This window comes from Amblyomma maculatum, unplaced genomic scaffold (assembly GCF_055883805.1).
Source record: "Amblyomma maculatum isolate TAMU_Amacu unplaced genomic scaffold, ASM5588380v1 scaffold_13, whole genome shotgun sequence".
NCBI lineage: Eukaryota > Metazoa > Arthropoda > Arachnida > Ixodida > Ixodidae > Amblyomma > Amblyomma maculatum.
Window position 1 is genome coordinate 27363416 of NW_028146738.1, and position 27109 is coordinate 27390524.

Genomic DNA, 27109 nt, shown 5'->3' on the forward strand with positions numbered 1-27109 from the left:
CGCACGTAGGCTACAGAGCCAGCAGATATATACTTCGGTTAATTTGGTCCAAGTTGCAGGGATGAAAATTGAGTCAAACGGATGCTGAGGAAAGCTGCACGTCTGCAGCTGCGGGAGTGAGTTCTCGCTCGGCTCTTCTGCAGCCGGCTCCTCGGAAGCATTGTCAAACATCCTTCACGGTCCGTGGCTGGTGTCTGCCCCACTGGCATTACTGGCACTGCGCTTTTGTCGTTTAGCGGCCGGTTGGTCACAGAGGTTCCTCAACTTCCTTTTCGATGTCTTCTTAGGCAGAAGATGGTTCCAATAATGGTCGAATAGCGTTAGCACGGTTTCAGGCTTAAGGCGTGGTCTATCTCTAGTGAGCTCGTTGAAGATGCCGTTCACCATCACTTTGAGCGTCCTCTCGATGTAGCTCTCCTAAAAATATTTTTCGCAGACAACACACGTTGAAGTCAACTTGCGGTCCTGTCTTTTAATCAGCCGCTTCCACTACGCAAGCTGCGCAGGGTCCGATGGCACACCGAACATAGAAGCCTATCCTAATTCGAGCGGTAGCCACTCCGACAGAGCTGCACGAAACATGTTTTCTCCCTGCCCTGATGCTTTATTTTTAGCATCATTAGTCATTGTAAATATAGTTCTCTCGTAAGAATGCAAGGAACAGAACGACTAAAACAAAAGAACAGCGAAGACGTGTCCAAAGCGCTCGAACCACTGATAGCTCGGCCAGCGCAACTGCGGCAAATCAAGAGCGCGTCGGCGGCCAACGGTGTCGACGGCATCTTTACGATGAGCAGCGCCCCTGGAGGCCAAAGTTGGAAGGCATCACCGGCGCGGCCACCTCCGCCCATTGAAACACCCCTCCGCACGCCACACTAGCAAGTATATCCTAGGCACTATCACGGCCGCTCCAAGGAAGCGCACTAGGTGCGGCCTGCTACGTCGCCCGAAACCGGCGGGAGCATGGCCTCCGAGATCACCCTCGCGCGCATTTCTCTACGGCCGTTCCAATCGGCGCGCGCCCCTGCCAAATGTTGTAAGCATGGCCTCCGAGATCACCCTCGCGCGCGTTTCTCTCCGGCCGTTCCAATCGGCGTGCGCCCCAGCCAAATGTTGTAAGCATAGCCTCCGAGATCACCCTCGCGCGCGTGTTTCTCTCCGGCCGTTCCAATCGGCTCGCGCCCCAGCCAAATGTTGTAAGCATGGCCTCCGAGATCACCCTCGCGCGCGTGTTTCTCTCCGGCCGTTCCAATCGGCGCGCGCCCCAGACAAATGTTTTAAGTTTGTCAATTCCTCCAGGCGCCACCAGGCGGCAGTGCGCGCCTATGCGTCGTAAAACCCCTTGATACTTTGAAAGTTACGCCAACGATTGAACTTTGCCGCCGCCGCGCTACCTCCTCGCCTCCTCCTCGCCCCTTGCGCGCCCCTTCGCTGAAGGCCGGCTCTCCGCCCGATTTCCTGAGCGACGATTGGTCTCCCTGAAGTTGCCATTGGAAACCGACGCGCGTCCGGCGTTTTCCTTGTGTTTTCTTTTTCCTCCGCGCCATTTTTCCCCTAGTCTCTGCAAGCGAATATTGCGCGCTGTGCTTTTATTGCAGCGTGCAAGCTCTATGCCGTGCTGTTGCGCGTACAACTGCAGCAAGCGACCTGAAGATGGTTATGCGGTATTCATGATATCTCAAGGCAAGCGTGACGGCTTGCGCACGAGTCAATGGATTCACAAGATTAGTCGAAAGACGTTTATTCCTAGAAACAACAGAGTTGTTTGCGACGTCGAGTGCCTTTCTCACTCCCCGTAATAACGCGTCACCTGACGCTGCGTTTTTTATTCCTGCTAGCTGCTCAATATTTTTGCGGCGGCAGCATGTTCATTGTATAAAAATAAGGTTGTCCTCTGCAGCATGCTGAATATTCTGCGAGGCTCCAAGGCTCCATCATTTAACACGCTTCGACTTCTGTACAGTCAGAAACAGGGCGCTATAATCTGATTTTTGCTGTCAGAAATAACTGGAAAATTACAGTCTCTCGATTGCATTTGTCGCGACTATGCTAGGATCCCTGGCCTCCTTCACTAAAAAATCAAAATTCGGGCTTGTAGAAGAGCTAGCCTTTCCAGCTTTTACTTGTAGTGTGCGTCGGTTACTCGGGAGCAATGAATGCTGGCCCTGAAAAACTCTTTGGCAAGTAAACCCGAGGTATTGCGGGTAATCTGCACTAGTTAGGTCGTATGGCATTTTTTTTCAATTCTTGAATGTGTCTTGCCATGCTTCGACGCACGCGTGGGTTAAAAAAATATGCGTTCGTTTTATCAGGGATACGGCCAATGTGCAGGAGGTGTTCATATGATCACACACGCTTCACTTTGACCATGACTACTAGGCGTTGGCAGGTTACCTTCGCTTTTAAAGCTGGAGCTCTAAAAGCGCGATTCCGCGTATTCATTTATTGCGAGAAAAGTTATCCCATCGATGTCAAATCAGCCGGAATCATTGCATCAATTTTCTGTATTTACGAAACTTAAACAATCAATGATGATTATAGTTATTATGTAAAAATAGGGGAACATTTTGCGAGCAACAATTCTTAACACTGTAACATATTACTCATTTCAATTGTATGCAAGATTTTTTTTTTCACCTAGCCTGAGTAATTATCTCATCGCTCTATGTTCTAGCTACATTTCACTGAAGACCAGTTTGAGCCGCCAATATTACACGAACTCGAAAAAAAAAACAGACCAAACGCAGTTCCATCAATTTTCTCTCACCGACCTGTCCTGAAGTAAAGGAAGCCTCCTCGACAGAGACATGAACCTCGCGCTGATAGTAGTCAGTTATTTCTGTGGCTTGCTCTTTTCCCACCTCCATTTACGAGAAAACAAGAAAGTATAAGAATTAAAAGTCAATGTATAGTTGTCTCGTCAGATATTATGAGATAACAGAGATATGACTGACAACGTAAGTCAATGAAAATTGAAGTATATCAATGGGTCATGGGACGGCATCAGATTAAATAGTGATGGTTATGAATAGTGATAGGTAATTATGGTGACTGTTACGGATAATAATAGTAAATTATAGTAATAGGCCCGGATAGTGAGGTGATAGTGTTCGTTGCGGATAGTGACAGTTACGATAGGTCTCTGGCATTAGTAGATATAGTGATAGGTAGGATAGCGATAGTTAATGAATTGGCAGTTATACGCTTTCTCATTTCCGCACGTTGAAGACCTATGTGCACCTTGTAATTTTTTTATTTGATTGTTGCGTTCAATGAAATCAAGCTCTTTTACACAGCGCATGAGACCACAGCATGCTTGCCCCAGAACTTCAGTGTATTGGCAATAGGGCCCACCACTTCTCCCAGTGTACCCTGCTGTCTTTTAACCACACGCGAAGTCAGTGAGGGGCCACGTACTCATAAAATTATTTAATTCCTCCATCAGCATCATATCAAGACTGCCGTGGCAAACCTGTTCCTTGCCTCGAAGCAGCAAGGTTCAGCTCAAAATTTGATTTTATACAAAATTAACTAATGAACGCAGATTATCGCGGATCGCTAACTAGCACAGTGCCATTACACTTGGCCTAATCTTTCCAACGGTATATGGTTCGGTGTTGCAGCTAAAATTTAGATTGTAATTGTAATTTACTAAATATAAACTAATTTGGCCCAGTAATTGATCGAAATACATGTACAATTAACCAATAATCCAATCTCATGGTTGATCACCTGACATATACTATGCTTAGAGAGATAGCTTGACAGTAGCGAAATAGACTAAGTCCTGCTTTAACCTTCTCTAATCTTGAAGTTCAAAGCACCAGCCTGGATCGTTTTCTGATGTTTTACCGCGGTGACAGATTTCAAGCTCTAAACAAAACAAACACAAAGTCAGAGGCAGTACTAGATTAAGTGCACAAAGTAAAACCTTATCATGAGACTTAAAAAGTGTCTGTAGCACAGAACTCGCCTGAAAGCTTTGTTTATCAGTATTCCCCATTCAAACAGTTCTAAGAAGAAACCAATCAATTCATGAACTTTACTATCGACATTCTCAATGCTTTTCTCGCAATTTTTCAAAAATTTTGTGCACTCCTGGACCCCAGACCTGGCCCAAAAGCTCGCGCTTCACTCACTGCTGCGGCCGGCCGGCGGGCGTCAGGGGGAAAAAGCGTGTCGTGCGCAGCGCTCGCCGCCGCCGCGCGAGGAGAATCGAGGAGGAAAGCGCGGCGCGGAGGAGAGTGTCGCTACTTTCAAATTATCAAGGGACTTTAATGCGTCGTAAAATCCCTTGATAATTTGAAAGTAGCGACAATCTCCTCCGCGCCGCGCTTTCCTCCTCGATTCTCCTCGCGTTGCGGCGGCGAGCGCTGCGCACGACACGCTTTTTCTCCTTGACGCCCGCCGGCCGGCCGCAGCAGTGAGTGAAGCGCGAGCTTTTGGGCCAGGTCTGCCCTCCAGGAGTGCACAAAATATTTGAAAAATTGCGAGAAAAGCATTGAGAATGCCGAAAGTAAAGTTCATGAATTGATTGGTTTCTTCTTAGAACTGTTTGAATGGGGAAGACTGATAAACAAAGCTTTCAGGCGAGTTCTGTGCTACAGACACTTTTTAAGTCACATAAAAAGGTTTTACTTTGTGTACCTAATCTAGTACTGCCTCTGACTTTGTGTTTTTTTTAGAGCGTAAAATCTGTCACCGCGGTAAAACTGCGCAAAACGATCCAGGCTGGTGCTTTGAACTTAAAGATCAGAGAAGGTCAAAGCAGGACTTAGTCTATTTCGCTACTGTCAAGCTATCTCTCTAAGCATAGTATATGTCACGTGATCAAACATGAGATTTGATTATTGGTTAATTGTACATGTATTTTGATCAATCACTGGGCCAAATTAATTTATATTTAGTAAGTTGCAATTAAAATCTAAATTTTAGCTGCAACACCGAACCATATACCGTTGGAAAGCTTAGGCCAAGTGTAATGGCACTGTGCTAGTTAGCGATCCGCGATAATCTGCGTTCATTAGTTAATTTTGTATAAAATCAAATTTTGAGCTGTTCCTTGCTGCTTCGAGGCAAGGAACAGGTTTGTCACGGCAGTCTTGATATGATGCTGATGGAGGAACTAAATAATTTTACGAGTACGCGGCCACTCACTGACTTCGCGTGTGGTTAAAAGACAGCAGGGTACACTGGGAGAAGTGGTGGGCCCTATTGCCGACACACTGAAATTCTGGGGCAATCATGCTGTGGCCTCAGCGCTATGTAAAAGTGCTTGATTTCATTGAACGCAACAATCAAATAAAAAAATTACAGGGTGCACATAGGTCTTCAACGTGCGGAAATGAGAAAGCATATAACTGCCAAATTCATTATCTATTGCTATCCTATCACTATATCTACTAATGCCACTATCCTATCACTATTGCCACTGTCACTATCCCCAACGAACACTATCACCTCACTATCCGGGCCTATTACTATAATTTACTATTGTTATCCGTAACAGTCACCATCATTACCTATCACTATTCACAACCATCACTATTTAATCTGATGCCGTCCCATGACCCATTGATATACTTCAATTTTCATTGGCTTACATTATGAGTCATATCTCTATTATCTCATAATATCTGACGAGACAACTATACAATGACTTTAAATTCTTGTACTTTCTTGTTTTCTCATAAATGGAGGTGGGAAAAGAGCAAGCCACAGAAATAACTGACTTCTATCAGCGCGAGGTTCATGTCTCTGTCGAGGAGGCTTCCTTTACTTCAGGACAGGTGGGTGAGATAAAATTGATGGAACTGCGTTTGGCCTGTTTTTTTTTTTCGAGTTCGTGTAATAGTGGCGGCTCAAACTAGTCTTCAGTCAAATGTAGCTAGAATATAGAGCGATGAGTTAATCCCTCAGGATAGGTGAAAAAAAAATCTTGCATACAATTGAAATGAGTAATATGTTACAGTGCTAAGAATTGTCGCAAAATGTTGCCCTATTTTTACATCATAACTAGAATCATTATTGATTGTTTAAGTTTCGTAAATACAGAAAATTGATGCAATGATTCCGGCTGATTTGACATCGATGGGAAAACTTTTCTCGCAATAAATGAATACCCGGAATCGCGGTTTTAGAGCTCCAGCTTCCAAAGCGAAGGTAACCTGCCAACGCCAAGTAGTCGTGGTCAAAGTGAAGCGTGTGTGATCATATGAACACCTCCTGCACATTGGCCGTATCCCTGATAAAACGAACGCATGCTTTTTAACCCACGCGTGCGTCGAAGCATGGCAAGACACATTCAAGAATTAAAAAAAAAATGGCGTACGACTTAACTAGTGCAGATTACCCGCAATACCTCGGGTTTACTTGCCAAAGAGTTTTTCAGGGCCAGCATTCATTGCTCCCGAGTAACCGACGCACACTACAAGTACAAGATGAAAAGGCTAGCTCCTCTACAAGCCCGAATTTTGATTTTTAGTGAAGGAGGCCAGGGATCCTAGCATAATCGTGACAAATGCAATCGAGAGACTGTAATTTTCCAGTTATCTCTGACAGCAAAAAGCAGATTATAGCGCCCTATTTCTGACTGTACAGAAGTCGAAGCGTGTTAAATGATGGAGCCTTGGAGCCTCGCAGAATATTCAGCATGCTGCAGAGGACAACCTTATTTTTATACAATGAACATGTTGCCGCCGCAAAAATATTGAGCAGCAAGCAGGAATAAAAAGCGCAGCGTCAGGTGACGCGTTATTACGGGAAGTGAGAAAGGCACCTTACGTCGCAAACAACTCTGTTCTTTCTAGGAATAAACGTCTTTCAACTAATCTTGTGAATCCATTGACTCGTGCGCAAGCCGTCACGCTTGCCTTGAGATATCATGAATACCGCATAACCATCTTCAGGCCGCTTGCTGCAGTTGTAGGCGCAACAGCACGGCATAGAGCTTGCACGCTGCAATAAAAGCACAGCGCGCAATATTCGCTCGCCGAGACTAGAAGAAAAATGACGCGAAGGATAAAGAAAACACAAGGAAAACGCCGGACGCGCGTCGGTATCCAAGGGCAACGCCAGGGAGACCAATCGTCGCTCAGGAAATCGGGCGGAGAGCCGGCCTTCAGCGAAGGGGCGCGCAAGGGGCGAGGAGGAGGCGAGGAGGTAGCGCGGCGGCGGCAAAGTTCAATCGTTGGCGTAACTTTCAAAGTATCAAGGGGTTTTAATGCGTCGATGCATCGTCTTGCCCGCTCGCAGCTTATCTCCGCTTGCGGTTCTCTCGTTTTTTTGCGCGTGTACATTGACGAAAAATTTGTTACGAGCGTCACGTAGCCTTTCATTTTTAGCTGGTTTTCCAGCAAAGACCGACCGCAAGGTGTGTCCGAAATGTTCTACAATTTAAGTGTTGTGTTTACTACCGAAGCGGAGTGTTGATGTTCTTTCTGCGTTCACATAATACGTTCCGTTCTACTTAGAATTTACGCATTGTGCTCGTGTAGATAGTTTTCTTTGCTTGTGAAACTGTTACTCGTAAAGAATACCTGGTGTAGGTGGTAGTCTTTGAGTGCCTAACGGTCACTCGTGAAGCCGGCAGTCAATCAACGTTACGAGCGTATGCTCGAGGCATGCATGTTTCTCAGCTGCAAGGTCTTGTTGCAGTTTGGTGAACTGTCGAGAAATTCGTTTTCCTCCCGATTTTTAATCCTAAGGCTTCTGCGCTTGCTTGCAAATATAATAAATTCCAGTGGAACGTACATCGCTACATTCCATGTGTAGCGTACATGTCGCTAGCTTATGTTGCTTACTTCGAGAGGTGCTCTCTTCTAGCTTTGTGCAGCAAGAAAGGACCACGCCAGTGAAACAACGAAGATAATCATAGAAAAGTTGCTTAAGCCACAGCTTATCAACGCAGGAAAAATAGTAATTGATCAAGCAGCTTGCCGGAAAAAATACTGCTGAGCAAGATAGCAGCTGCGTGTTTAGTCTGACGAGTTTTATCTTTGCGAATAGAAAACTAAGCAAGTAGTCATCATGTGGTGATTGAACTTTGTAATTAACGAAATGTTTGTGTGTACTTCTTGATTGTGCTTGCCCATATTGTTTTACTATTTGTCCAACTCATGAGTTTTGTAAATAAAGAAACATGTCTTTTTAAATAGCTCACAGTGTTTGCCTCGTAATTTTGTTCAGAAAGTGGCTAGTATCATTACAACCGGCGGTTTTTAGTGCCAAAAATGTTCAGATAAGTTTCGCATATCATTGAAAATTAATGAAAAATTGCTAACTAGTGTGGCAGGCGTGTATGATAGCGCCATTCTATAGTCTAATCATAATTCGTTTGAATTAACTCATTTTCTCGGCTTGGCCGTCTGCGTGTATAGGCATAGGAGTAAAAATTAAAATTAAAAGCACTGCACCCAGTCTGTAGCATATGCAAACAAGTGAAAACAAGAAATAAGCTGAAACTCGCGTGATAATTGCGCACATTTATGCTATGGCGGGCCGCGTGTTTAAAAACGAGGTAATAGCTTCTTCTCACTTTCGATCGTATAAGCTGATCCGTTTTTAACGGGATCACTTCCGAAAACCTCGCATATACTCATGTGACGGCAGAGGTGCCTGAACGTGCCCCGATTACCTTTCACCTTTATCGAACTTATGTTTTATTACGCAAGCTTGCCATAAGGATATTATAAAAACCTATGTATATTGTTTTCCGTAAGGACTCTATCGAACTTGAATGCTTACGATCTTCTAAGGCAGCTTTAAAACCATGCGAGAAAAAATTTACTATCGTGAGATGCATCTAAGTAAGCAATAAACATATGTGGCTGTGGCGCAACCATTTAGAGAATTGCATTCGTGCGATAGATCTTTATGTGTCGCCGCACTCGTAAATACTGTATTTAGCGAGCTAATGACCTCACAAATGTACGGCGACAAAAATAAAATGGCGCGGAACCGCAGCAGAGAGCGCCAGAGCACGCATGCATGCAATTCGGGCAGGCATGCAGCTTAGAGTAGTCACTGCCTAACTTTGCGCATGTGGGCCTTATATTATTAGTACTTTAACGATAGCGAAATTGTTGGCTGCCGTTTTGCCCGTGGCATTTTAAAGCTGGCAGCTCGGCTGTGGTACGAGCGCAAGCTGATAAAACTCGTGTTTTTAGTTTGCGCCAAGCTACGGCGGAACACTTGATGCATAGGTGGCGAGCGCCGCGGTGCGGTGAAAGACGCTGCCACGCCCCTTTTCCAACTTACGCTCTCTCCGGCCGATTGGAACGGCCGGAGAGAAACGTGCGTGCAGAGGTGATCTCGGAGGCCATGGCAGGAGGCGCCTACTTCCCGTCGCCACCGCTGCGGCGCCACCGTTCGGGGACAGCCGCGCGCGGAGAGCTGCGCCTGGCTGCGCTTTGAGGGAGGCGTCGGCGTGGTAGAATTCTTTTATTTTAAGGATATAAGAGCTCCGCTTCACAAAATTTGGCAACACGAATTAGCATATGCTGTCATGTGTAGTGTGACCATGTCAGCACTTAGCGCTTGCTCGGCCAGGATACATACTGGAGTATACCCTGAAAAACTTAATGTGACGGTGGTTCAAGGCCACTCGATTGGAGAGCTCGCATTACCGTGATGTTGCATTCGGATCAAGTTGTTTGTCACATGAAAATGTCAGCTATGTCGCTAATTCCGTGTGTCATTTTCATACCATTTACTCATTCCTGCATGCAGCTTTTATACACAAATTGGTATCAACCTGTTCTAAACTGCCAGCGCTATCCAATAAGAGAATGTCCGACTATGAGCAACCTCTGTGAAAATGCGACATGTAACCAACCTTTGTATCTCATTCTGACAAATGTTACGGTGGAAATATGAAGATGTTTATTAGGTTAAATCTAGATGATAACCTGGGATCTTTGACTCAGTTGGAGACCTTAAACTTTGTACACCGGAACGCTATCCGTCATGGCTTCCCGCATTTTGCATGACCGGGGAAACTAAGCGCGCTTCATAGAGCCGGTCTGTCTTAAGGTGCTACGTATATGCGCCGCAAGTTTTTATCACTATTTTTATTGGCTGCTCGCAAACCAATACAATTTCGTTGGTTTGCAATTTTCAATGGAAGAACGCGCATCGAGTGTTCCTGCTGTGAAATTCGTAGCTGCGATCACAAGACTGTTCACACTTCAGAGCGCAACTGCAGCTGAGATTCAGCGAGCAGCCGAGAAGAAAAATACCAATCGCAGACGGAAAACCTTTCTTGAGAGAGGTTTATGCCATAGCCATAAACGTTGCTCCACTGTTGAGTTGACATTTCCAGCACAGCTCACTATCAGCGGGTGCAGAAACTTAATATCTTGCATAACGCCTAAGCATAGGCACGATCATTGTTTTCATAGATTAGCTGCAGGTACTGTGTGCAGTGAGAAACCAATGATGAAATCAAAAGTTTACATAGCTTGCTACTTCGCCGGACCTCTTCAGACTTCATCATGCTGCTAATGAAGGTGCTCGTAAGCTGACAAAGCTAGATTACTTCCTTTGCGGGGTAAATCAAGCCTCCTTTGTCCTTGGTTTTCATTAACCTGTAACTGGTCCAGTTGACTCATATTTCCTGCAACAGGCTCTTGCACGACTGACATGTCGCCACAAAACCATTACCAAATATCGCATAAATTAAGCAACAACCTTGTAGTGATATACAAAACTGGGGGGTTTTAAGTCTTCTTGCAGAGCCGCGTTAGAGTACTCGCACTTCGCTACCTGCCATTCATCGTATCCCGTAATTGCCGCCTCTGTCGCATGTCATTAGAATGCAGCCTTAAGCCACCGCATTATATGGAATAGGACCCTCCTATATAAAGTCCCTCTTTACCGAGGTCGTACGAACGTGCCCTATAGGAGTATAGTGTGCCTGACTTGGGATCTAAGGGTCCCACTTTCAATAATTCCCATTTCACTCTTACATCTTATTGACTCTCTCTGGTTTGGCGGCTCCTGCCGCATTAAACATGTCACGTGTTCTCATTGCGCCAAAGGTGTCTGGCCATATCATCAACTAATGTGCCTCTTACCAGAGAGGTATTTTTCCGACTTTCCGCCGACAGAGCGGGCTCCGGATTTTCTGTGGAACATGGTTTTCAGTTTATCGCATCGGTTCAAGCAGTCTCAAGAGTATAAACAAATGTTGTATGTACAGGCTCCTTTGCTTGCAAGGCCGCTCAGACTAGCGCGGCAAAATTTAGAACAAATTGTATACTTATATTAAAAAAAAAAAAAACCTTCGTACCTTTTTCTGATATGCCCTCGCAACATAACCAGCGAGAAAGGCTTTTGGTGCTACCTCATCGTGTTCATCTGCTTCACAACACATCGCTAAAAATCCTAGTTCACGTGCCAGCTCCCTTATAACTAAATAGGTTAAACAAAGTGACGGAATCACAGTAAGAGAGGACGACACAACTAGCGCGGTTGTGCCGTCTTCTTCTCCTGTGTTCCCGTCACGTTGTTGCCACTGTTAACCTATGATTAATCACCAGCAAGTCCAATCTGGTGTCCCTTGTAGCAAATTCAATGGCAGCTGATAGGGCAGTAGGCTTCAGCATCTGGACTTCAGAGAAAGCGAGTGCATTTCCCCTCCTCGCTGCTGCCTTTGCCTGAAGCGTGCTCAGCAGATAAAATTAGAGGGTCTCTTAGATGTCTCTTAAGCGGAGGACGGCAAAAGCCTACCCTTCTCCTATCATTTGCCAATCATCGTTTGCCACAGTTCGTCATTTCAAGTCGTCGTTTGATGTATTGGTCGTTTCCCAGTCATGATGAGTCTGCCTGCGTAGTCACTGTAGCCCTTACAACTCATAACCAAGCAGATTACTCATTTAGAATCAGCAGTGGCCATTACATGTCGTCGTTTCACATATTGGTCATTTCGTAGTCATTAGCAGTAATGATGAGTCATGCTATTATAGACATTACCACACATCGGTGAGCACTTTTACTCATTTCTAATCAATTGCGGTCACTACATGTTGTAGTTTGATATACTGGTCATTTCAAATCATTTTAGTCATTATTAACCATTATTAGTCATTAGCTTAAGTCATTATCTTTACCAATGTATGTTTTTAACTTTTATTGATTACCTATCACCATCAATCATTTTCATTCTTAATCTCCCTCCTTGTACGTCCTCTTTTGCGAATGACACACCAGTGCACAGATGCGACGCACAGATTACAGGCATAGCTTCTGCGCACATATTTTCGCTCCATGAGCCTAGAACGGCTTCGCCTTAAAAAACAAACGCATCCCGTCTCATCGTTAACGTGCTTGCACACGCGCACACAAAAAAGTTTGCATTTACCACGCAGACGCGAGGTAAGCGCGTCCAGAAAGGAAGCAAACCGGGCGCTCAGAGCCGGCGACCCCGGCGGTATAGTGAACTAGAATACTTTCTAGTGGCGTGACCGCCTCCGCTGCAGAGGGCCTCCAGCGGAAGAAAGGTGCGGCGGCGCTGCAATCGACCGCACTTGAAAGCGCGTCAGCTTTCAGGCGGCCGTCGCGCTTGTAGCAAGGGTAGGACAACGCGTCCTCTGACGTTTTAGGCGAGTCAAGTTTACCACCACGAAGTGATGCAAAACTACTAATGAACGAAAACGTTTGCTTCCGCTTTCTGTTCCTTCGAGCTTCGTTGTGCATATGAAAATATTCCGATGCTGTCGCTGGTGGACCTTATAGTTGTATAATTGTCTGGTCGGAGACAGCCGCGTCACATTTCGCGGTGGTATTTGTTGCAGTTTGTCATGCTTATTACTGACCCTGTTTTATTCATGAACGAGCAAAATGAAAAAAGAAAGTGTATTTGCAAACGCGCACTACGATTTCGCGGGCGGCTGAGCTACATTGCAATATACATTCCTCGCTTTGCTTATACGTTTTGTATGGTAAATTTCGTCTCACCGATGGTGCACTTCACATAAAATACGTGCTTACATCCTAGCTTCCAAACGCCTTTAATGACGAAATAAAAAAAAATTCCCTGCCTATGGTCAGCTACCGCCGGCCCCGAGACAAGAGCGCATGAAGGAGGAAGTTCGTCATAAGTGATATGCAACGGCGGTTAATATTGTTTCCTACTACTAATTTGAAAGAAATGTGCTTTGTCATGATTTTAAAATTGATCTTGGAGACTCATAAGAGCTCCTCCCTCTGTACCCAGCCTCGGAACTAGCCGACATTTAATTACGCCGAGCAGAGTTGTAACATTTTGTGTGTGTGCGCGCGCGCGTGAGGGTGGTGGGGGTGACGCGCCTCAATACTGTCCGTTGCACTGCATACATGTTGTTAGTTTCTTAGGCAGATTTCATTATTTTTCATAGCGTTTAATATCTTCGTCTACGTTTCTTTATTGCAAGGAATTTGCACTGCACTTACTACTATTGCTTGGTACGCCCAGGTGCTTGGAAGTTATGAACAACAATAAACAACAAAGTTGTCACAGAGCATAACAATGATTTTTACTGCACATGTACACTTTTAAGCTGACCAGCGAACAACAGCTTGGCAAGCCTAGCTGCCGTCTTTTCCTATGAGGCCTAGGAGTCGGAGTGGGCTTGCTCAAGTAGGCGGGCAAGTTAGGCAGAAGGGTCGGAACTGCGCCAGGTGCAAGCGTAGGAGTCCCCCTCGGAATTCTAACTTTCGTTCCATTTATCACATGGACATAATCCCTCAAAATCAGATGAGCTTCAAAGTGCAATTCACACACAGCACCATCGGCGTCAAGCGGCTTGTCAAGCCTATGGAGGTTTCGCTGCCAAGCAAGCCTTTGCTGTTCGTCTTTTGGAGCCTTACAAAGCGACACTTTACGCTCCTGCGCTGTTCTCGCGTAGCCAGTTGTGCAGCCTGGTGCGTAATAGTGATTTAACCACCGCTTGGGAGGCATCGTCACAGCTTGGGAGGCACGCACGCATGAAGCAACATTCCGCGACGCCAACACGCACGCAACTGCAGGAGCAGAAGGCAGGCGCTCACACTCGCTTCAAGTGCGGACGACGACAGCGCCGCCGCTACTTTCTTCCAAAGCAGGTACGCGGCGCACAATGGGATGCGCCTCCGCTCGAGCCACTGGAAAACCTTCTAGTACACTGTACCGGCGGCGACGTGCCCCGAACAGTGACGCCCTCAGCAGAAATAGCGGGCGCAACTGCCCGCTATTTCTGCTGGGGGGCGCAACTCCCCAAGGACGCGCTTGCCCATTGACGGCGGCGCGACGCAGCAGGCCGCACCAAGTGCGTTTCCATCGAGCGGCCGTGGCACTATAGCTGTGATCAACGTTACTAGACCAAACTCAGTTTCACAGCTCCCCATACCGCCCAGCAGAGGAGCTTGCCCCAAGTGGCGGTCGCGAGAACTAGCGGCGCTGCGGTCGACTCTTGCTCTTTCCCGGGCGCGTCGTCTGCTACACGCCTCGCGGAAGCATGGAGCGGCCAGCGCAAATCGTTTTAGCGAACTGTCGTTGCGCTCTACATGGCTGCAGTAAAATTATAACTAAATTATGAAAGTTTTGGCTTCGAACCTAAGTGTTGCCTGGGAGATATGTGCTGCGAAATTCCCTCGTTAATGCCATGAAACAAATCTGACAACGCCGTCCACTTGCTCACCAACGCTCTTCTTTGCTTTGCCCACTGGCTTCTGTTTTGTAGCGGGTATTCCAGTGCCGATTAGACGAAGATTCATGCCAGCGAACGGCCTACGTCGTTGTCTAATCAGAACGTCTGTTCTTAGTGTCCTATTTTTGAGGGCTGACGCAGAATAACGATCCGTTAGCATTTCTAAAAGTTTTGTTGCTTATCTTATACAAGAACGTAGGATGGGCGGAGTTAATTAGCGAATCAACTGAGAAAGGATTCAGCGGGAATGGACATAAGCAGAGCAAAATCAAATAACAGAACAAACACGAGTGCCTCACTCTAAAAAAAACATCTATAGAAAGTTATCACAGGTAGTTGGGATTTTATTCGCACAATGGCTTTGAGAAATCACCCCCCCCACACACACAGAGAAAACAGAATAAGTAACGACACTATTTTATTGCTTGTAGAGGTAACTGTAATGAAATTCAATTGGTAACGCAACTAAAGAAAAATGAGAAAAATGCACCAATTGTCAACAACAGTAATGTGCAGATGAAGTGCAGCAAACAACAAAAACTTGATTTTCTCAACGTTGATAAAAATTGCAAGAATCAACAGCAATTCAAAGAACAACACTGCTTCCTCTTTGACAAATATTTGACTATACAGCACAACCTATTATTTTGTTTGAGGGAGAATGAGCATTTAGACATAGAATTATTCGGCAAAGATACAGCGAATACGATTGCACACCTTCCTATTTATATATAAACATCACAATCCACGTATATATATAATAATTGCACGTGTATTGATAGTAAGCACAACTGCAGAGAGCGAGAATTCTATCGGAGCAGCTTGGCCTTTTTCCTTGCTACTCTGACTTTTTCTGCAAGCTCCACGCCGCTCTAAATCTTCTCAGTTTTCGAGGTTTTCTTTTAACTGCGCTATTTCTTCTTTCTTTTTCTTGTTTGCTGCCATTTGCTGCCGAAGCTCGCAGAAGTGCTTTTCTTAGCCGTCGTACGTGTCTTCAGTTGTTCAAGTCGCTTTCTTTTTTCTGACCCTCTTGCTTGCCGAATTTTTCTGCGCAGCCTTAAACAGAACAAACTAGTCGCGAAGTTAGCACAGAGCAGTTTTTATGATGCATTCGCTCTTCGCTTAAGCTCAGAACTGCGGCCCCCTCACACAATTTCATTTCACTGGCCTGCTTAAGAAGATCTTCCACTTCACCAACATTTTGCACATTATATAAGAACTTTTTGTGCACTTTACCGGTGTATGCGTTCATTGCACATGACAACTGCTCGTCGATCACAAAAGTCTTTTCAACTAGCAAGTTTCCTCGAACTAGACGGCGAGTGTAAAACAGCCCGCATCTTTCATCTGTCTCCTCATCTCGAATGTACTCAAATTTCCATTGAGTTGTTGGCAAAGTAAGACTCCAGGCAATCGAGATTAAAGTCCGAGTCCGTTTGTGCAGTGCTGCTGTCCTGTTCGTGCTGCTCTGATACGAAGTCTTATAGTTTCGCTTCCGACACCACTGTCGAAACAAATGGGGAAGCGCGATCCTTTGGTGACTTTCTTTTCGGTCTAGAATGTTTTGGTTTCGAAATGTGTGCAGGCAATGAAGGAAAAAGCCTCGGTAGAGCGCCTGGTGCCAACTGTCGTGACGCTGGGGCTACGTCGACCCGGCCTTCACTTGGTAGCGTGCAGAGACTCGGGGTTGAAGTAGGATTGAATCTTCGAAGTTGGTGAAATATGTACAAGCAGGTTTAATGGCACTTTGAGAAACTTATTTACAAGATTATTTACACGAAAAAGAAGGGTACATCAGCAAAATGGCAAGCGTTAAGAGTTCATAGCGAGAAGCGACTGGATGAGCCGTTTACCCAGGGCTCAGAGTGACATTTCGTGCTCTGCAGCGTCCTTAAAAACCCCTATGTCCAGCCCCTCTCTGAAGATGCTGACCAACCAAATCCAGGGCACGCCCCTCAGATATCGGCATCCAATCGAACACATCACTGCACTGATGGTCTGAAGCACTGACTGGCCCGGCATTGTTTCGTTGAGCCTGGTCACTTGTTGGCGGGAAAAGCTTGGGAACGGCGAGGAGGTACATTTCTATTCTTCAGCCAAGAATCGATAGGCAGCTGGTTCCGGCAAGTGGATTTACTTCTCAGAAACCCAAGTGCACGAGCGCGCCGCATACGCTCCCAGCATTGTCCGTTTTCGACAATTGCAAATCTTTCCTGCATTCCCGGGAAATCATCTAATGGCCGTATGCGTCATGCTCCTTTCTTGTCCGGCATTCCCAGGAAATCCTCTAATGGCCGTAATCACCTTGCTCGTTTCTTGTCCTGTACGTCAGCGGACGTGTCACTCTGTCGCCTCGTTTGGACAATAGGCATTCCTTACTTGACCATAGCGCTTCTCGACGGTAAGGGTGAACAATTGAACGAAAGCACTTCCGGCTATCTCCCGCAGGGGGACGTTTCTTTGTGTTTTTCCAGACGTTCTCTTGACAGGGTCAATTTGGCATTTGCAGGGTGTCCACAAAGCAAAACAGGCTTACAAAAAGGATTTATGGAAACAGGCTCACTTAGAGCCATTGGACCATCACCACATATCCACAACACTTATCCATGCCCACAGGCGAACAATAGAGCGCGCAAGTGCGGATAATGCACGGTCGTAACAGCCTCCTCCCCCGCCAGAAGAGTCTCGGAGGGCAGCAGTCGCAGCTGCTGCATGAAGAGACGACTTAATGGCCTGCACGTGAACGCTTGAAGCTCGCTGTTGCTTGTCGCGTTGTCTTGATTGTCGTAGGCCAAATTGCTCGAGCTGTCTGAAACTCAACCACATGTCGAAGCAAGCACTCGGCTCCCGTCTGAAGAGACCAGGTCAAAAGAAAACTGCCATTGTTGTTCGAGAAAAGCCCACTCTCAAGACGTTCAGGACCCACGTATGCCTCGAAACCCAAACGTGCTGCTTTACATAGTCACATATTTACAAGCGCACGGAAAAAAAAAAAAAAACCTGATTATCAATTTGGATACATGGTGAGGAACATCTCGGACCGCTTAGAAAGAGCGGCTAAGCGCGTCCGCATTCCCATTTAGCTTCCCTTTTTTGTATCTTATTTCAAAATTGTACTGCTGTAAAATCAAGCTCCACCTAAGAAGGCGACTGTTCTTCGATGTCGCAGTTTGCAGCCAAGCCAGGGGACAATGGTCCGTCTCTACGGTGAATTTGGCCCCTCCAAGATAGCACTGCAATTTTTGAATGGCCCATACAATGCAAGCGCACTCTTTCTCTGACGCGCAATAAGCCCTCTCTCTAGAACTCAGTTTTCTGCTCAGGTAGAGCACGGGGTGCTCATTACCGTCGTCATCTCTCTGGCAGAGAACATCACCTAGCCCTCGATCACTTGCATCGCACTGGACCGTGAATTCTCGGTCATAGTCTGGAGCTCGCAATACCGGACGGCTAATCAGCACAGCCTTCAGGTTTACGAAGGAGGCTTCCTTTTGTTCGTCCCAGACTACATTTGTCGGTTCTGTCTTGCGGAGAGCGTCGGTCAGAGGGTTAGCCAAAGATGAATAGTGAGGGATGTAGTGGTTGTAGTATCCCGTCAGCCCTAAGAATGCCCGAATTTCCGTCTTCGTGCTCGGCCGCGGGTAGTCTGCTACCGCAGAAATCTTAATCTCGCTGGGTTTCCTGAAACCTTGACCTACATTGTGACCCAAGTAGTCCACGGTCGCCCTTGCCAAGCAACATTTCTCGGCCTTTACGGTTAGTCCAGCTTGACGCAAAAGGCTCAGTACAGCTCTTAGATGTACCATATGGTCCGCCCATGAGTCGGAAAAAACCGCAATGTCGTCTAAATAAGGCACCGCGAATGTTTCACACCCCTTTAAAACCCTATCCATGAGTCGGGAAGAACAAAATGGAGCATTTTTGAGCCCGAAACTCATCATTGTTGGCTGGTAGCTGCCCGTCGGAGTGACGAAAGCCGCGTATCTGCTGGCGCGTTCAGTGAGCGGTACTTGCCAGTATCCTCGAGTAAGGTCCAGCGTAGTCACATATGCCGCTCTACTGACCTGTTCTACTCTCTCCTCAATATTCGGAATAGGATACACTTGATCCCTGGTGAGAGAATTTAGCTTTCGGTAGTCTACCACAGGCCTAGGGTCTTTACCTGGAGCTTCTACTAAGATCATAGGCGAAGCATAATCGCTTTCCGAGGGTTTTATTACTCCCAATTCCAGCATACGAGTTACTTCCCTATCCAGAATTTCTCTTTGCCTTGGAGAAAATCGGTAGCACCTTGATCGCACTGGCACGTCTGAAGTCAGCTCAATATCGTGCTTAGCCAAATCAGTTCTGCCTGGCCTGTCCACGAAGCAGGCCTCAGACTCTGTTATTATCTCGCCCAGATCGGACAGCTGGAATTTCTTTAGTTCTCCTCTCTGCTCCGTCTTTTTGAGAAGCTCCTGAATCTTAAGATCATTGGTTTGCTCCATAGCTAAGTCCTCTCGGGTTCCACTTAAAAGTCTCGTGAGATTACTAGACACTGGCGGCAAGAGGTTACTCTCAAGAACGTCCTCATTCCGCGTCTCATCAAGCTCACTTTCAAGTAGACTTATCTGAGAAGCCTCGCTCTCAAAGCTTTCTGACCCGCTATCTTCCACATCGACCACTGTTTTAACTGCCGTTTCCTCCGCTGTGGAATTTTCTAGTATGATCAGTGTAGCTAGTTCTCGCGCCTTTGAACGTGGTAAGGCTTGCACAACTCTCTCTCCGAAAAGGATGCCCCTCTTTCGCAGTAGCATGTCCGATTTGTTGGAAAACAAATACGGATAGCACTTAGGAAGCTTTTCTGAAACGGCAGCCTCGGTTGTTAACTCGCCGAGAGGGCCCTCGATGACCACGTTCGCGATTGGCAAGCATACACTCTGTTCCTCCACTACCTGGCGGATCCATGCACGCTGTCCTGTATAGTCGGAAGGCGACACATACGCCGGATGGACAACATCCATCGTTGCGGCCGAATCGCGCAGTACCTTGCAAGGCTTCCCGTTGACTACTAGGTCATGCAGGTAGGGTTCTAAAAGCTGCATATTTTCATCGCAGTCACTGACATACGAGAAAGCAATCTTTTCTTTCCGGCAGTTGACGGCAATGTGACCCTGCTCATTACACCTAAAGCATGTGAGCGGCTTCCTAGCCCCAAGCTTGTTCTTTGTGTTCTGCGCGTTGGTCACTTCCCCACTTTTCTCACTGCCGTCCTTTCTAGGGCGTTTGCCTGAAGAAGCCTTCCTTTCTTCGTTTGCAAATCTAGCAAAGTGCCTTTTCTGACGGTTATTCACACTCAACTTGGGATTGCGGGGCCTATCCACTGCTGGGTTGCTGAATTGTCGGCGCGAAGCATACTCCTCAATAAGTTCGGCAGCTTCAGTTGCCGACTTAATTTCGCCTCGGTCCTGTAACCAAATTCTTTCTTTTTCTGGGAGGCAGTTATAAAACTGCTCCAAAAGAATTCGCTCGACTACAGCGTCCCTATCACTGTAGGAATCAGTGCTCTTTAGCCACTCGCTCAAATTAACTCTTAAATTGTACAGGAATTCAGGGTAACTCTCGTCCCTGGACTTAGTAGCATTCCGAAAACGTTGTCTGAACGCCTCGGCGCTAAGCCTATACTTTCTCAGAAGGCAAACTTTGACCTTCTCGTAGTTGTCCGCGTCCTCCTTGCTTAGCCGCGCGACAACCTCCGCTGCCTCGCAGGGCAGAACCGTCAATAATCTCTGAGACCAAGTGTCTCGCTGGAAGGACAGTTTTTCGCAGGTTCGCTCAAAGTTAGCCAGATACAGACCGATATCCCCTGATGTCACATATGGCTGCATGTACTTTGACATCTTGAAATCTGCCTCCTTGTTGAGACGAGGTACCGCTAGCTGGGGACAATCGCCCGACCTGTTGCTCAACTCTAGTTCTAATTTCCGGAGCTCAATGTCTAGCTTCTTTTCCTCTCTTTCCCTCTCACGTTCGCGCTCCTTTTCCTCTTTTTCCCGCTCCTTTTCCTCTTTTTCCCGCTCTTTCTGCAGTCTGAGCTGCTCCTTTTTTTGACCGATGAGGTTCCATGCTTCACTGAGCTCCTCATCATCGGTTCCCAAATCTGTGATTGCCTTTATAATCAAGGGTTTTCGTGCCAAACCACTTGTATCAATTCCCAATTCCTCACACAATAGCAACAGGTCCGGTTTCTGCAGCTTTTGTAGGTCCATGATCGCTCTGAGTGTCGGCTACTTCCAAAACAACTGTGCAAACTACCAAACCTAAAGGCGTTTCCACACTCTCTTTACCAGTTCTAAAATCTAACCCTGTTCTAGAACCTGGTCCACATCAGAAGAAAAGCCAAGCACTCACCCACACATGCGATCGATGTTCCGAGCTGCTCTCTTGTTGGCCGATTGTTGCGCCTGCTTGTTGCTTGAGATGCCACCTCCGATCACCAGATGTTGCTTGTAGATTCTGATCCACCTCGAATCACCAGATGTTGTAGCTTGTAGATCCAGATCCCACCTCCAGTCATCAGATGTTGTGGCTTGTAGATTCAGATCCCAACGCTGGACACCAGTTGTTGTGGCTCTGGGGCTACGTCGACCCGGCCTTCACTTGGTAGCGTGCAGAGACTCGGGGTTGAAGTAGGATTGAATCTTCGAAGTTGGTGAAATATGTACAAGCAGGTTTAATGGCACTTTGAGAAACTTATTTACAAGATTATTTACACGAAAAAGAAGGGTACATCAGCAAAATGGCAAGCGTTAAGAGTTCATAGCGAGAAGCGACTGGATGAGCCGTTTACCCAGGGCTCAGAGCGACATTTCGTGCTCTGCAGCGTCCTTAAAAACCCCTATGTCCAGCCCCTCTCTGAAGATGCTGACCAACCAAATCCAGGGCACGCCCCTCAGATATCGGCATCCAATCGAACACATCACTGCACTGATGGTCTGAAGCACTGACTGGCCCGGCATTGTTTCGTTGAGCCTGGTCACTTGTTGGCGGGAAAAGCTTGGGAACGGCGAGGAGGTACATTTCTATTCTTCAGCCAAGAATCGATAGGCAGCTGGTTCCGGCAAGTGGATTTACTTCTCAGAAACCCAAGTGCACGAGCGCGCCGCATACGCTCCCAGCATTGTCCGTTTTCGACAATTGCAAATCTTTCCTGCATTCCCGGGAAATCATCTAATGGCCGTATGCGTCATGCTCCTTTCTTGTCCGGCATTCCCAGGAAATCCTCTAATGGCCGTAATCACCTTGCTCGTTTCTTGTCCTGTACGTCAGCGGACGTGTCACTCTGTCGCCTCGTTTGGACAATAGGCATTCCTTACTTGACCATAGCGCTTCTCGACGGTAAGGGTGAACAATTGAACGAAAGCACTTCCGGCTATCTCCCACAGGGGGACGTTTCTTTGTGTTTTTCCAGACGTTCTCTTGACAGGGTCAATTTGGCATTTGCAGGGTGTCCACAAAGCAAAACAGGCTTACAAAAAGGATTTATGGAAACAGGCTCACTTAGAGCCATTGGACCATCACCACATATCCACAACACTTATCCATGCCCACAGGCGAACAATAGAGCGCGCAAGTGCGGATAATGCACGGTCGTAACACAACTTACATTTCCCCCTACCCGAAATTACTTCCTTACCTTGCATTATATGCCGATAGGTCTTTAAGACGTCTTCCTCTTCGAAGTGCAGATCACAAACCTTGCATTTCGAAGTCAGTTGTCGGTCTTTTCTGTGAAGGGCTTGCTTCGATAGGGTCTTTCGGTGGCGCGAAGAAATGACGGCCTTTCGAGTCTTCATTTCGATACCCACTTTTGCATCCTGGGGCAAAACAGGTCGGCATGGAAAGTCCCGCTGTCGCAAAATAAAAATAAAACGAAAAAAAAATAAGCCAAAAGCAGCTGACGCGCAGTGACTGGCGCGAGCACGCGTTTAAGAAGACCGCTGCAGCCGCCGACGCTGGCAGCCGCGGGGCAGAGAGTGGCGGCGACGGAGCATGAGTAGTTACAATATTACTGCAGCCATGTAGAGTGCAACGGCAACGCGTCGATAGGTTATATGATACCTTGAGGCGCGGAGCCTTCTGGCACCAAACCTCCCTCTGTCTGACAATGGCATGGCAACACCTAACAGCTACGTGTGTGCCGGCCGCTCCATGCTTCCGCGCCGCTAGTAGCAGACGACAGCGCCCGGCAAGGAGCAAGAGTCGACTGCAGCGCCGCTAGTTCTCGCGAATGCCACTTGGGACACCTCTCCGGGCGGAGCTGTGAAAATGAGTTTGTTCTAGTAACGTTGGCTTTGATATCCCGAGCTAATCTAGGCGGCGCTCGGAATGTAAAAAAAACAGCTATATAATTGCAGGCTCTTCATCTTTTGTAACTCGTCTCCTTCAAAAAAGCTGGCCTTAGTTTTCTGCTGAATTAAAACAACACAGGAACGATTATATCGCTATTTTAATCATGCTTCACGTGACCTAAGCTTGACTGTGACGTCATAGCCACGGCTCGACTCTTGAAATCGAAACCGAAACTGCTGATAAAAGAAATTCGATTATACCTTTATACAACGAGCGTAGACGAATATCGCGAGACGATTCATATACAGTAATGTCTTACGCATCATTACAAACGACAAAACACGAATGCAAAAATGAAGTGTCTATACTCCTTCAAAACGCGTAGAAAACGACACGCAGCAGCAGTTAGAAAGGAGAAAGAGAGAAAGTTATCTGCGTCGTCTAATCTCTGTCGGCACATTTACCAGACAGCTTTGTTCAGCACCGTATTATCTGCACACATAGCGAGACGCTGCTGCGCACAATAGACAACGGACTTCCGACTCGGGTTCCAATTCTGCTGCTTCATTTGCTGTGCTGCCGATTACAAATTTGAGACACTTGCCTTATTTTAAGAACTACAACAAAATTTCATGTGCACTTTGTTCGGCTTCGCACATCACCTAAAAACGAGAATAGTATTAATGATGCCATCTGAAATCGCACGTGCACTTTTCAAACTCAGTGCAAAGCAAGCAGCAGTCGTTATTTAATTTTGCCCCCAGCTGGCAATTGCCTGGGTATTGGTCTGATTTCTACTGTCGTCAATATGCCTTATGCCAAAATACGGCACTAGAAATAACACTAAAAACAGAACACACTCAAGCTTCTTTTTTTTCTAACGAAACTGAAACAGAAACCAACTATACTCTATGCTTTCACCCTTTCACCGCCAGGCGGCCGCCGGTAGCTACCCAGGCTACCTTCCTCTCGCCAACATGGCTGCTTGCACGCTGCGGATTTGGCTACGTTTCGACAATCTTTAATCTGCAGCATCGAATGCAAACAGTAGTGAAACATGTTGCGTTTTGCGTGCGTAATTGTTGCAGAAGTGCGTACGTCTGTGTAGTGCCGTCGATAGGGGATGTTTCGAGCAAACGGGCACTTATCGTGCCGGCTAGTTTGCAGTGTTCACGCTCTTTGTTTTGCTCAAGCGCATGGGTTGGTTCACCGTGTCACGTTTGTGAGGTTTGTAGGAAGAAGGTGTGAAAATGTTTTTCTGCGTGACCAACTGAACTCACACTTGTTGGCTCGGCACCGGTGGTGCGAAGGCGAACAGCTTTCTGCACGGCTTACGCAATCGTCTGTAAAGGTAAGCATATTTGATCACCTTCCGAAGCGGTCAGTGTGGGATAAGTAACAATGGCCTACCCCATTGCTGCACTGTTTGTCGTTTGTTTTAGAACGTGACAAAACGGGCTGGAGCAGAACGCTCTTGATTTCAGCTTGCTGCAAAAATATCGCTCATGAAGTTGAATGTCGCGGCGATTGTTTTCGCAGATTTGCTGCAAGAAAATAGGACTCTTTCCTTAAAAAAAAAAAAAAAAATACGCGTACCGTGATTTCTTACCTTTACGCTCAGAAGGTCCACGAAACGATTTTTTCTCGAAAATTGGGTGATCAGCGCTGATTTGTCAGTCTCGGCCTCATTCTACTCATTTTTGTTTGTGCTAGTTTACGTTATGGTGCAAAGTTAAGGAAACGCACTCGCTTTGTCATAACATTTTTAGTTGACTTTCGAGATAACGCTAGCACTTTGCGGACTTATGAACTCGAACCACTTTCCCATCCGTCATCGCGGCTTTTCCGCTCCGCTGATCATCCCTAGGTGGCAGGTTAAATAGAAGTTAAATTGAGAAGTGCATGAGGGGGTATGGTGCCTTATGAGTGCGCCTAGGGAATTCATCATCATCATCAGCCTGACTATACCCACTGCAGGGCGAACGCCTCTCCCATATTTCTCCAATTAACCCGGTTCCGTGCTAGCCGCATCCACTTGACCCCTGCGAACTTCTTAACCGCATCCGCCCACCTAACTTCCTTCCTCCCCTGCTATGCTTTCCATCCCTTGGAATCCAGTTTGTTACCCTAATCGACCCTCGGTTATCCTCTCTTCGCACTACATGTCCTGCCCATGTCCATTTTTTCTTAATTTCCGCTAGAATATCGGTAACTTGGGTGTTTTCTCCCACCCACTCTGCACGCTTCCCATCTCTTAATGTTACCCCTACCAGCGAATTCACTGAGGTCTAAAAATATTCTTCAACCATCCTGTATGGTCATATCTCATTTGCCTCTGCGGGACATTAAACCGCATAATTTACAAAGCACTATTTTGAGTTGCTACTATTCCCAACAGATGTTATTTTTCCCCATCAGGATTTAGGGTCATGTATCCGCTTGCCTGGAGCATTGTCTTGCTTTTGGGTTGTGATGCTATTCTTATGGTTTTTACACTTGCTTCCTACAGTCCTTTATATTTTGTGTTGTCGGTAGTGGGCATTACAATAAATGGATATTTGCGGGTGATACTTCTGCATTCAAGTAGAGGCTGACAGCTTGGATTCTAGGCCAAAAAGCGTGCAGTAATTTGCTGTTACAGTGTTTCTATGTTTTTTTTCTGACCAAATGTTTACTTTATTCGCTCTTTTCCTTAAATATACTTCTTGGAGCGGTTTTATTTGCCTATTGCAATAGCCATTATGTAGGCCAGCTAGTTTCCTTTTTTCTGTTCCCAGTTTCTGCATTTGGTTTTGAATCAGCATTTTTAGAGCGCAGCTCTTCGCGGCCGTTCCTGGGTTTCGCGGCGGCGTCGGCGTCGGCCTCGTAACCAGTTCCGCCCCCATTTCAGCCCCCCCGTTCGAGCCGGCGCTTTGGCCACCGGAGCCTCGCAGGAGGAGGGGGGGGGTACACTCAGCGGCGAATGATGGGGGCAGGAGCGCGCGCAGCTACCGGAGCACACAAGGAAAAAAAAAGGGGGTCGCCGGAGGCAGCGCTAGCAGCGACTGACTGACGTCGCTAGCTAGTCAACACAACGTGCTGCGTAGAACACCGTCGCCGCCATGCAGAAAGAGGAGACCCCCCCCCCCCCCCCCCTCTTCCTGAGTGGAGGCGAGGGTGCTCTCCGGTTGCGGAAACGCCGACCCGCTCCGCAAGTATGCGGGCGCTCCGAGACGACCGGTCCGGAGGGGGATACAATAGCGCTCGCATCCTTCATCCGCAGAAAGCAACCGTACAGCGGCGGATCACGGTGCGTGCATCCCGTTCTCACTCGCTTCCAGGCTCGCTTCACTCGCTAGCGGCGTCAGCGAGTCGCTGCTATCTGTTCGTTGCGCAACGTTCCTATGGACCCACGCGCTGCCTCCCGCAACCTCCCGATAACTCAATTGCTCTCTTCATTTCTCGGACCACAAAGCTTCTTTCATGACAGCCAAGAACTGTTAGGGGAGTGTTTCTTGAAGGAATACGTGTGAAAAATTAAAAAAAAAAAGAAGTATGTAATTGTGCTTATGTGCCTTGCTCGAAATCCTTGCCTCTTTTTTTTCTCTATTGGTTCACGGGAAAGGAAAGGCGCAGTATTTGTCACACTTGCTCTGTGGACACCTGAACCGCGCCGTAAGGGAAGGGAGGAAGGTGGGAGTGAAAGTGGAAAGACAGAAAGGGGAGCCGTAGTGGAGGGCTACGGAGTAATTTCGACCCCCTGGGGATCTTTAACGTGCCCTGACATAGCACAGCACACGGACGCCTCTTCGTTTTGCCTCAATTTATCAAAAAGATGAAACAGCTGATGAGCTGCGCTCAAATTTCGCATTAGGAAGTAACATAATCGCGGGCATTTTTTTCGTACTGTGCTTACTTTGGGCACAGGCCCATCGATCACAGTCATGGCTTCAAATTGGCCTCTTCCTGGAGCTGTTCTTGCATGGCACGAGCTATGGATTTCGTTGTCATTAAACATTGTTATATGAGACTTGCGGGCAAAATGAGATACTTTAAGATTGACAAACCGCTCTAGAAGCAGAAAAAAAGAATGCATATTCTCTAGATTTTTTCATTTTTGTTCAGTCCCTGAA

At 46.8% G+C, this 27109-nt stretch overlaps 1 long non-coding RNA gene across 4 annotated transcripts in view; it reads left to right on the forward strand.

Moving 5' to 3' along the window:
- Window positions 1-27109, forward strand: part of LOC146172423 (uncharacterized) — a 501238-nt gene that overhangs the window by 466534 nt on the left and 7595 nt on the right. For 2 of the 4 annotated variants that reach the window (XR_014702480.1, XR_014702483.1), the window contains exon 1: window positions 24035-24348. The exons of the other annotated variants lie outside the window; for them this stretch is intronic. This is a non-coding gene — a long non-coding RNA (uncharacterized LOC146172423). Of the gene's footprint in view, window positions 1-24034; window positions 24349-27109 lie in introns of those variants that run through there. 4 annotated transcript variants of the gene reach the window in all.